Source organism: Ambystoma mexicanum, chromosome 4q (genome assembly GCF_040938575.1).
Source record: "Ambystoma mexicanum isolate Mex_15411 chromosome 4q, UKY_AmexF1_1, whole genome shotgun sequence".
In the NCBI taxonomy this organism is placed as follows: domain Eukaryota; kingdom Metazoa; phylum Chordata; class Amphibia; order Caudata; family Ambystomatidae; genus Ambystoma; species Ambystoma mexicanum.
In genome coordinates, this window is record NC_090928.1 from 433723762 (window position 1) to 433732906 (window position 9145).

Genomic DNA, 9145 nt, shown 5'->3' on the forward strand with positions numbered 1-9145 from the left:
CCAAGATCTACATGTGATACGAAATGTATGAATTCTTGCAATGGAAACCTCACTGTATTTTACCAAGGCAGATAAAGGACATCCTTTGCATCCCATATACTTATAAGGAGGGTTTGGTGGCTGAAAATGCATTGCTTTGATGGTGATTGCATGTTGCTTGCACTTTGTACATATTACTGAATTAATAAAGGTGAACTTTTCACAACTGGGACTATAGCTCAGTGGTAGAGCATTTGACTGCAGATCAAGCGTCCCTAGTTCAAATCTGGGTGCCCCCTTGTTCAACTGTTTTACCTATAGAAAAACACATTTACAATCTTAGCATTTGATGTAATGAGCAACACATTTCTACATTTGAAATACTCCTGATCATCACCTGAAACATAGGGTAAACACCGTTAAGCTGTTTAGGATTTCTTCATATGATACAAGCTGTGTTTTGCATTCACCCAAGTTCTACTGGTGATATTATCAGTTTAAAATAGTCCATTGGAAGCTCATATGAATTTTATAAAACTGTGGTGGAAACCAATAATATGCCCTTAACGAAATGTATTAATTTGTACAGCTGACCAGAAGTGCACTGATGTCATTAGTTCTACAAGTTCCATACAGTCACCCACTCTATCACCTTTTTAAAAAAGGGCAGTTTTCAGCATTCAAGGGTTTAACTCAGTGGAAGAGCATAGGAGTGCAGTTCAAGAAGTCCCTGTTTCATAACCATATACCCTTGTCAATAGATCCTGTTAAAATGTATTTTTTAACCAAATGCACTGTAAGACAAAATAAGATATATCATCATTTCATATACAAAACAATGAACAATTGGGTTTAACTCTGCTCTTAGCACAAGATCAATAAAATGCAGCAGAGAAACAGTTACGTTTTGCAGAATTTGTGCATTTGACAAAAGTTTTTTTTCCATGTTCCAAGATCTACATGTGATATGAAATGTATGAATTAATGCAATGGAAACCTCACTGTATTTTACCAAGGCAGATAAAGGACATCTTTTGTACCCCATATACTTATAAGGAAGGTATGGTGGCTGAAAATGCATTGCTTTGTTGGTGATTGCATGTTGCTTGCACTTTGTACATATTACTGAATTAATAAAGGTGAACTTTTCAGAACTGGGGGTATAGCTCAGTGGTAGAGCATTTGACTGCATATCAAGAGGTCCCTAGTTCAAATCTGGGTGCCCCCTTGTTCAACAGTTTTACCTGTAGAAATATTTTTTTAATTAAATAAATTGAAGAAAACGAATACAATCTTAGCATTTTATGTAATGAGCAACACATTTCTACATTTGAAATACTCCTGATCATCTCCTGAAACATAGGGTAAACAAACACCATTAAGCTGTTTAGGATTTCTTCATATGATACAAGCTGTGTTTTACATTCACCCAAGTTCTACTGGTGATATTATCAGTTTGAATTAGTCCATTGGAAGCTCATATGAATGTTATAAAACTTTGGTGGAAAGCAATAATATGCCCTTAATGAAATGTATTAATTTGTACAGCTGACCAGAAGTGCACTGATGTCCTTAGTTCTACAAGTTCCATACAGTCACCCACTCTATCACCTTTTTAAAAAAAAGGGCAGTTTTCAGCATTCAAGGGTTTAACTCAGTGGTAGAGCGTAGGAGTGTAGTTCAAGAAGTCCCTGTTTCATAACCATATACCCTCTTCAATAGATCCTGTTAAAATGTTTTTCAACCCAATGCACTGTAAAAAACAATAGGATATATCATCATTTCATATACAAAACAATGAACAATTGGGTTTAACTATACTCTTAGCACAAAATCAACAAACTGCAGTAGAGAAGCAGTTACATTTTGCAGAATTTGTGCATTTGACAAAAGATTTTTTTTCCATGTTCCAAGATCTACATGTGATACGAAATGTATGAATTCTTGCAATGGAAACCTCACTATATTTTACCAAGGCAGATAAAGGACATCCTTTGCACCCCATATACTTATAAGGAGGGTTTCGTGGCTGAAAATGCATTGCTTTGATGGTGATTGCATGTTGCTTGCACTTTGTACATATTACTGACTTAATAAAGGAGAACATTTCAGAACTGGGGGTATAGCTCAGTGGTAGAGCATTTGACTGCAGATCAAGAGGTCCCTAGTTCAAATCTGGGTGCCCCCTTGTTCAACTCTTTTACCTGTAGAAATATTTTTTTAATTAAATAAATTGAAGAAAATGATTACAATCTTAGCATTTGATGTAATGAGCAACACATTTCTACATTTGAAAGACTCCTGATCATCTCCTGAAACATAGGGTAAACACCATGAAACTGTTTAGGATTTCTTCATATGATACAAGCTGTGTTTTACATTCACCCAAGTTCTACTGGTGATATTATCAGTTTGAAATAGTCCATTGGAAGCTCATATGAATGTTATAAAACTGTGGTGGAAACCAATAATATGCCCTTAATGAAATGTATTAATTTGTACAGCTGACCAGAACTGCACTGATGTCATTAGTTCTACAAGTTCTATACAGTCACCCACTCTATCACCTTTTTAAAAAATGACAGTTTTCAACATTCAAGGGTTTATGTCAGTGGTAGAGCGTAGGAGTGTAGTTCAAGAAGTCCCTGTTTCATAACCATATACCCTCTTCATTAGATCCTGTTAAAATGTTTTTCAACCCAATGCACTGTAAGAAACAATAGGATATATCATAATTTCATATACAAAACAATGAACAATTGGGTTTAACTATGCTCTTAGCACACAATCAACAAACTGCAATAGAGAAGCAGTTACATTTTGCAGAATGTGTGCATTTGACAAAGATTTTTTTCCATGTTCCAAGATCTACATGTGATACGAAATGTATGAATTCTTGCAATGGAAACCTCACTGTATTTTACCAAGGCAGATAAAGGACATCTTTTGTACCCCTTATACTTATAATGAGGGTTTGGTGGCTGAAAATGAATTGCTTTGATGGTGATTACATGTTGCTTCCACTTTGTACATATTACTGAATAAATAACGGTAAACATTTCAGAAGTGGGGTTATAGCTCAGGGGTAGAGCATTTCACTGCAGATTAAGAGGTCCCTAGTTCAAATCTGGGTGCCCCCTTGTCCAACTGTTTTACCTGTAGAAATATTTATCAATTAAATAAATTGAAGTAAACATTTACAATCTTAGCATTTTATGTAATGAGCAACACTTTTCTACATTTGAAATACTCCTGATCATCACCTGAAACATAGGGTAAACACCATTAAGCTGTTTAGGATTTCTTCATATGATACAAGCTGTGTTTTACATTCACCCAAGTTCTACTGGTGATATGATCAGTTTGAAATAGTCCATTGGAAGCTCATATGAATGTTATAAAACTGTGGTGGAAACCAATAATGTGCCCTTAATGAAATGTATTAATTTGTACAGCTGACCAGAAGTGCACTGATGTCATTAGTTCTAGAAGTTCCATAGAGTCACCCACTCTATCACATTTTTAAAAAAGGGCAGTTTTCAACATTGAAGGGTTTATGTCAGTGGTAGAGCGTAGGAGTGTAGTTCAAGAAGTCCCTGTTTCATAACCATATACCCTCTTCAATAGATACAGTTAAAATGTTTTTCAACCCAATGCACTGTAAGAAACAATAGGATATATCATCATTTCATATACAAAACAATGAACAATTGGGTTCAACTATGCTCTTAGCACAACATCAACAAACTGCAGTAGAGAAGCAGTTACATTTTGCAGAATTTGTGCATTTGACAAAAGATTTTTTTTCCATGTTCCAAGATCTACGTGTGATACGAAATGTATGAATTCTTGCAATGGAAACCTCACTGTATTTTACCAAGGCAGATAAAGGACATCCTTCGCACCCCATATACTTATAAGGAGGGTTTGGTGGCTGAAAATGCATTGCTCTGATGGTGATTGCATGTTGTTTGCACTTTGTACATATTACAGAATTAATAAAGGCGAAATTTTCAGATCTGGGGGAATAGTTCAGTGGTAGAGCATTTGAATGGAGATCAAGAGGTCCCTAGTTCAAATCTGGGTGCCCCCTTGTTCAACTGTTTTACCTGTGGAAATTTGTTTTAATTAAATAAATTGAAGAAAACATTTACAATCTTAGCATTTTATGTAATGAGCAACACATTTCTACATTTGAAATACTCCTGATCATCTCCTGAAACATAGGGTAAACACCATGAAACTGTTTAGGATTTCTTCATATGCTACAAGCTGTGTTTTACATTCACCCAAGTTCTACTGGTGATATTATCAATTTGAAATAGTCCATTGGAAGCTCATATGAATGTTATAAAACTTTGGTGGAAACCAATAATATGCCCTTAATGAAATGTATTAATTTGTACAGCTGACCAGAAGTGCACTGATTTCATTAGTTCTACAAGTTCCATACAGTCACCCACTCTATCACCTTTTTAAAAAAGGACAGTTTTCAACATTCAAGGGTTTAACTCAATGGTAGAGCGTAGGAGTGTAGCTCAAGAAGTCCCTGTTTCATAACCATATACCCTCTTCAATAGATCCTGTTAAAATGTTTTTCAACCCAATGCACAGCATTGAAACAAAAGGATATATCATCATTTCATATACAAAACAATGAACAATTGGGTTTAACTATGCTCTTAGCACAAAATCAACAAACTGCAGTAGAGAAGCAGTTACATTTTGCAGAATGTGTGCATTTGACAAAGATTTTTTTTCCATGTTCCAAGATCTACATGTGATACGAAATGTATGAATTCTTGCAATGGAAACCTCACTGTATTTTACCAAGGCAGATAAAGGACATCCTTTGCACCCCATATACTTATAAGGAGGGTTTGGTGGCTGAAAATGCATTGCTTTGATGGTGATTGCATGTTGCTTGCACTTTGTACATATTACTGACTTAATAAAGGAGAACATTTCAGAACTGGGGGTATAGCTCAGTGGTAGAGCATTTGACTGGAGATCAAGAGGTCCCTAGTTCAAATCTGGGTGCCCCCTTGTTCAACTCTTTTACCTGTAGAAATATTTTTTTAATTAAATAAATTGAACAAAATGATTACAATCTTAGCATTTTATGTAATGAGCAACACATTTCTACATTTGAAATACTCCTGAACATCTCCTGAAACATAGGGTAAACACCATGAAACTGTTTAGGATTTCTTCATATGATACAAGCTGTTTTTTACATTCACCCATGTTCTACTGGTGATATTATCATTTTGAATTAGTCCATTGGAAGCTCATATGAATGTTATAAAACTTTGGTGGAAAGCAATAATATGCCCTTAATGAAATGTATGAATTTGTACAGCTGACCAGAAGTGCACTGATGTCCTTAGTTCTACAAGTTCCATACAGTCACCCACTCTATCACCTTTTTAAAAAAAAGGGCAGTTTTCAGCATTCAAGGGTTTAACTCAGTGGTAGAGCGTAGCAGTGTAGTTCAAGAAGTCCCTGTTTCATAACCATATACCCTCTTCAATAGATCCTGTTAAAATGTTTTTCAACCCAATGCACTGTAAGAAACAATAGGATATATCATCATTTCATATACAAAACAATGAACAATTGGGTTTAACTATACTCTTAGCACAAAATCAACAAACTGCAGTAGAGAAGCAGTTACATTTTGCAGAATTTGTGCATTTGACAAAAGATTTTTTTTCCATGTTCCAAGATCTACATGTGATACGAAATGTATGAATTCTTGCAATGGAAACCTCACTGTATTTTACCAAGGCAGATAAAGGACATCTTGTGTACCCCTTATAGTTATAAGAAGGGTTAGGTGGCTGAAAATGCATTGCTTTGATGGTGATTGCATGTTGCTTGCACTTTGTACATATTACTGAATTAATAAAGGTGAACAATTCAGAACTGGGGGTATAGCTGAGTGGTGGAGCATTAGACTGCAGATCAAGATGTCTCCAGTTCAAATCTGGGTGCCCCCTTGTCCAAAAGGTTTACCTGTAGAAATATTTTTTTTAAATAAATTGAAGAAAACATTTACAATCATAGCATTTTATGTAATGAGCAACACATTTCTACCTTTGAAATACTCCTGATCATCTCCTGAAACATAGGGTAAACACCATGAAACTGTTTAGGATTTCTTCGTATGATACAAGCTGTGTTTTACATTCACCCAAGTTCTACTGGTGATATTATCAGTTTGAAATAGTCCATTGGAAGCTCATATGAATGTTATAAAACTGTGGTGGAAACCAATAATATGCCCTTAATGAAATGTATTAATTTGTACAGCTGACCAGAAGTGCACTGATGTCATTAGTTCTACAAGTTCCATACAGTCACACACTCTATCACCTTTTTAAAAAAGGGCAGTTTTCAGCATTCAAGGGTTTATGTCAGTGGTAGAGCAAAGGAGTGCAATTGAAGAAGTCCCTGTTTCATAACCATATACCCTCTTCAATAGATCCTGTTAAAATGTTTTTCAACCCAATGCACTGTAAGAAACAATAGGATATATCATCATTTCATATACAAAACAATGAACAATTGGGTTTAACTATTCGCTTAGCACAAAATCAACAAACTGCAGTAGAGCAGCAGTTACGTTTTGCAGAATTTGTGCATTTGACAAAAGTTTTTTTTTTCATGTTCCAAGATCTATATGTGATACGAAATGTTTGAATTCTTGCAATGGAAACCTCACTGTATTGTACCAAGGCAGATACAGGACATCTTGTGTACCCCTTATACTTATAAGGAGGGTTTGGTGGCTGAAAATGCATTGCTTTGATGGTGATTGCATGTTGCTTGCACTTTGTACATATTACAGAATTAATAAAGTTAAACCTTTCCAAACTGGGGGTATAGCTCAGTGGTAGAGCATTTGACTGCAGATCATAGAGGTCCCTCGTTCAAATCTGGGTGCCCCCTTGTTCAACTTTTTTACCTGTAGAAAAAAACATTTACAATCTTAGCATTTGATGTAATGAGCAACACATTTCTACATTAGAAATACTCCTGATCATCTCCTGAAACATAGGGTAAACACCATGAAACTGTTTAGGATTTCTTCATATGATACAAGCTGTGTTTTACATTCACCCAAGTTCTACTGGTGATATTATCAGTTTGAAATAGTCCATTGGAAGCTCACAATGAACAATTGGGTTTAACTATGCTCTTAGCACAAAATCAACAAATTGCAGTAGAGAAGCAGTTACATTTTGCAGAATTTGTGCATTTGACAAAAGATTTGTTTTCCATGTTCCAAGATCTACATGTGATACAAAATGTATGAATTCTTGCAATGGAAACCTAACTGTATTTTACCAAGGCAGATAAAGGACATCCATTGCACCCCATATACTTATAAGGAGGTTTTGTTGGCTGAAAATGCTTTGATTTGATGGTGATTACATGTTGCTTGCACTTTGTACATATTACTGAAGTAATAAAGGTGAACTTTTCAGAACTGGGGGTATAGCTCAGTGGTAGAGCATTTGACTGCAGTTCAAGAGGTCCCTAGTTCAAATCTGGGTGCCCCCTTGTTCAACTGTTTTACCTGTAGAAATATTTTTTTATTAAATAAATTGAAGAAAACATTTACAATCTTAGCATTTTATATAATGAGCAACACATTTCTACATTTGAAATACTCCTGATCATCTCCTGAAACATAGGGTAAACACCTTGAAACTGTTTAGGATTTCTTCATATGATACAAGCTGTTTTTGACATTCACCCACGTTCTACTGGTGATATTATCAGTTTGAAATAGTCCATTGGAAGCTCACATGCATGTTATAAAACTGTGGTGGAAACCAATAATATGCCCTTAATGAAATGTATTAATTTGTACAGCTGACCAGAAGTGCACTGATGTCATTAGTTCTACAAGTTCCATACAGTTACCCACTCTATCACCTTTTTAGAAAAAGGGCAGTTTTCAGCATTCAGGGGTTTAACTCAGTGGTAGAGCATAGAAGTGCAGTTCAAGAAGTCCCTGTTTCATAACCATATACCCTCATCAATAGATCCTGTTAAAATGTTTTTCAACCCAATGCACTGTAAGAAACAATAGGATATATCATCATTTCATATAAAAAACAATGAACAATTGGGTTTAACTATACTCTTAGCACAAAATCAACAAACTGCAGTAGAGAAGCAGTTACGTTTTGCAGAATTTGTGCATTTGACAAACGTTTTTTTTCCATGTTCCAAGATCTACATGTGATACGAAATGTATGAATTCTTGCAATGGAAACCTCACTGTATTTTACCAAGGCAGATAAAGGACATCCTTGACAACCCATATACTTATAAGGAGGTTTTGGTGGCTGAAAATGCTTTGCTTTGATGGTGATTGCATGTTACTTGCACTTTGTACATATTACTGAATTAATAAAGGTGAACTTTTCAGAACTGGGGGTATAGCTCAGTGGTAGAGCATTTGACTGCAGATCAAGAGGTCCCTGGTTCAAATCCGGGTGCCCCTTTGTTCAACTGTTTTACCTGTAGAAATATTTTTTTTATTAAATAAATTGAAGAAAACATTTACAATCTTAGCATTTTATATAATGAGCAACACATTTCTACATTTGAAATACTCCTGATCATCTCCTGAAACATAGGGTAAACACCTTGAAACTGTTTAGGATTTCTTCATATGATACAAGCTGTGTTTGACATTCACCCAAGTTCTACTGGTGATATTATCAGTTTGAAATAGTCCATTGGAAGCTCACATGCATGTTATAAAACTGTGGTGGAAACCAATAATATGCCCTTAATGAAATGTATTAATTTGTACAGCTGACCAGAAGTGCACTGATGTCATTAGTTCTACAAGTTCCATACAGTCACCCACTCTATCACCTTTTTAAAAAAGGGCAGTTTTCAGAATTCAAGGTTTTATGTCAGTGGTAGAGCGCACGAGTGCTTTTCAAGAAGTTCCTGTTTCATGACCATATAGCCTCTTCAATAGATCCTGTTAAAATGTATTTTTTAACCCAATGCACTGTAAGAAACAATAGGATATATCATCATTTCATATACAAAACAATGAACAATTGGGTTTAACTATGCTCTTAGCACAAAATCAACAAACTGCAGTAGAGAAGCAGTTACATTTTGCAGAATT

General features: G+C 35.3%; 6 non-coding genes across 6 annotated transcripts; all 6 read left to right on the forward strand.

Moving 5' to 3' along the window:
• The first annotated feature begins 1135 nt into the window (after positions 1 to 1135).
• Positions 1136 to 1207, forward strand: TRNAC-GCA (transfer RNA cysteine (anticodon GCA)). Its single transcript has one exon. It is a non-coding gene; the product is annotated as a tRNA-Cys (tRNA).
• Positions 1208 to 2095: 888 nt separating this feature from the next.
• Positions 2096 to 2167, forward strand: TRNAC-GCA (transfer RNA cysteine (anticodon GCA)). The gene has a single exon. It is a non-coding gene; the product is annotated as a tRNA-Cys (tRNA).
• A 1833-nt stretch (positions 2168 to 4000) lies between these two features.
• On the forward strand, positions 4001 to 4072 carry TRNAS-GGA (transfer RNA serine (anticodon GGA)). The gene has a single exon. It is a non-coding gene; the product is annotated as a tRNA-Ser (tRNA).
• Positions 4073 to 4953: 881 nt separating this feature from the next.
• TRNAS-GGA (transfer RNA serine (anticodon GGA)) lies at positions 4954 to 5025 on the forward strand. The gene has a single exon. It is a non-coding gene; the product is annotated as a tRNA-Ser (tRNA).
• Positions 5026 to 7476: 2451 nt separating this feature from the next.
• TRNAC-GCA (transfer RNA cysteine (anticodon GCA)) lies at positions 7477 to 7548 on the forward strand. Its single transcript has one exon. It is a non-coding gene; the product is annotated as a tRNA-Cys (tRNA).
• Positions 7549 to 8429: 881 nt separating this feature from the next.
• Positions 8430 to 8501, forward strand: TRNAC-GCA (transfer RNA cysteine (anticodon GCA)). Its single transcript has one exon. It is a non-coding gene; the product is annotated as a tRNA-Cys (tRNA).
• The last annotated feature ends 644 nt before the right edge of the window (positions 8502 to 9145 follow it).